At 41.1% G+C, this 2,368-nt stretch overlaps 1 long non-coding RNA gene across 1 annotated transcript; it reads right to left on the reverse strand.

Annotated features, from left to right (window-relative positions):
* Nucleotides 1-1,138: 1,138 nt before the first annotated feature.
* On the reverse strand, nt 1,139-2,058 carry LOC119895940. Its single transcript, XR_005443134.1, has 2 exons — nt 1,468-2,058; nt 1,139-1,373 (listed from the first exon to the last, which is right to left on the reverse strand). It is a non-coding gene; the product is annotated as an uncharacterized LOC119895940 (long non-coding RNA).
* Nucleotides 2,059-2,368: the final 310 nt, after the last annotated feature.

The raw sequence follows: 2,368 nt of genomic DNA on the forward strand, positions 1-2,368 counted from the left end.
TTAAAAAGATGGTTAAAATCTGATTTTCAGACTGCTGAAGAGCTGTATCATTTGTTCCGACATGGACTATCACTCTTGTGATGGAGGACGGGAGCGGCATCAGGTCCTGGAGTTTTTTTAAAATGTCAGCTGTGGTGGCACCGGGAAATCAGTGAGTGGTAGCGTTAAAGAAATGGATGTTTCTGGTTATGGAGTCACCAATTATTAGTGTGGTTGTGGAGAAAAGAGGACGAGGAGATGCTGGTCGGGTTCCAGAGCAGGACTGAGCAGAATCTGCTTCAACACTGCGTGTGGACTGAGGATGGAGTGTGTGAGCTGTTGAGTGTTGTGTTGGAGTAGCAGTAACATGACAAAGTGATCGACTACGTGGTCAGTTATAACATCACCAGACTATCGCGAAATAAATGTTTGCTTTACGAGTGAAACTAAATGCTCGTCTTGTGTAGACATTCTCAGTTGAGTGCAATGAATAAATAATACGAAGTTCGGTAACACATAACGTAAGCCTATAAAAACGTTTATAAGTGCTAGCTTGCTCTACACAAACCTCGTTAATAAAACAAAACTAAAACTATAGATTAAACAATCCACATGGTATATTTTTCATTCACTTTGATGAAGTCGAAGGTCCGCCTTCACCGCTGAATGCACGCGCGCTCCAGCGGCAGGGGAAACACTTTCTGTCGGGGATAACTTGGCACGACACCTGGAAAAACGCTCAACGCCTCGTCACGCTGCTGGCGTTTTTACCAGCTTATAAAAACGAGGCGCTCCCATTGGAATGAACTGAAAAAAGACGCAGCTGAAAAGCGCTTTGGTGGACATGGGCCCAGACTTTGGGGTCTATAGTTTTTGTCAGTTGCCCAAAATCTGGGGTTCAGGAGGAAGAAATTATTTTAATCATCAGTAGGCCTATAAAAACATGACACACTGGATTGTTTTATTGAGTTAGTTACAGTTTTGCAGGCAAGTAGATGAAGAACAAACATCCCTTTTACTTCACTTCAGAGGACAAAAACTTGAGTCCAGTCCAGGGCGTTAAGATCCTGCCTAGATCAGTGAAAGGTATGTAAACAGAGGGCTCATTCTATGTTCCCACTTTATTGTTGATTATTTAGGAAGTGACAGTCCTCACTGCTTTAACGTCATCACTCATGCTTTATTTCAATCAAGACCTAAGAATCTGAATCAGCTGTAATGGCAGAGTATGTGCACACATATGAGGAATTTGATTACATTGCTCTCGTTATATACACAGAACAGCTTAAACAAATCAGCTCAGCTACAGTGTTAAGTATGCACATACACACACCATAAACCAAAACAACAACATACAAAGAGCGTTACTGGAGCCTTTGGAGATTCCTATCATCCTAAGGAATGGAGAGAGACATATAAAATAGAGATTAAATCCCTTTGTCTTCTTACAGTAGTGTAACTGAAACATGCAGAATGGGGGTTACATACTGTAGGAATACTCGGTCACCAGCAGCCTTTCGAACGTCCTCTAGTAGCTCACTGGTTGCAGCTATTGCCAAATCTGCTGCTGTAATGTGGAGATGTCCATGGTTCGAGCTTAACGTGTCTTTGTTGATCCCACCTTTAGGCTCAATTGTACTTGATATATCATGCGTACCTCTATGGCTGCATTTTTCCTGTTCAGCATTAGAAACGGAACAAAATGTTTCATACAGCTTTATGTCTTCATCTTTTTTAGAGACTACCACACTGCTTTTCACCGTCTTCTCTTTCAACTTGTGCTTTTAAGCATGGTAGGGACCAAAGAGTTGGTCTGCTGGTGGGTCCACCACTTTGGTCTTGACTAAAACATGTTAACAACTAATAAATGCATTGCACTCATCATTTTGTACAGACATTCATAGTTCCCAGAGGATGAAATCTGAATACTATGGTGATGTCCTGGAATCACGAATAGTTGAAAAACATTTTTAGAGCTGTGTCCCAAATTTATACTTCAAATTAATTCTAGCTGCTTTTGAGTATGTAATGTGGTCATGTTTCTACCATAATACATTGCACAAAGGACATACAGTAGATGCTCACCACTGGAAGAAATTAAATCATTCATCAAGTCATTTGGTGCTGTCAAATGTGAACTCTCTTTTAGCTCAGTGTTTGGTCTCCATCAATTCCAGAGGCAAATATTTGGCTCTTTAGCTGTTAAATGCTCCACTATGTTCACCAACTAGTCTCTACATTTGTCTGTCTGCTGTTTGGTACTGAGCAGGTAGTGTCCAGTGAGTTTTAGAGCTTTTTCTCTGAAAATAGCTGTTGCTGTGGCCTACAATTACACTATGAGAACAGTGCGAGTGAACCAGGGGTCTCATTTATAAAACAGACTTACGAC

Source organism: Micropterus salmoides, unplaced genomic scaffold, assembly GCF_014851395.1.
Source record: "Micropterus salmoides isolate LMB-PRFRI ecotype aquatic unplaced genomic scaffold, ASM1485139v1 Ms_hic_scaffold_9, whole genome shotgun sequence".
Classification (NCBI taxonomy): Eukaryota; Metazoa; Chordata; class Actinopteri; order Centrarchiformes; family Centrarchidae; genus Micropterus; species Micropterus salmoides.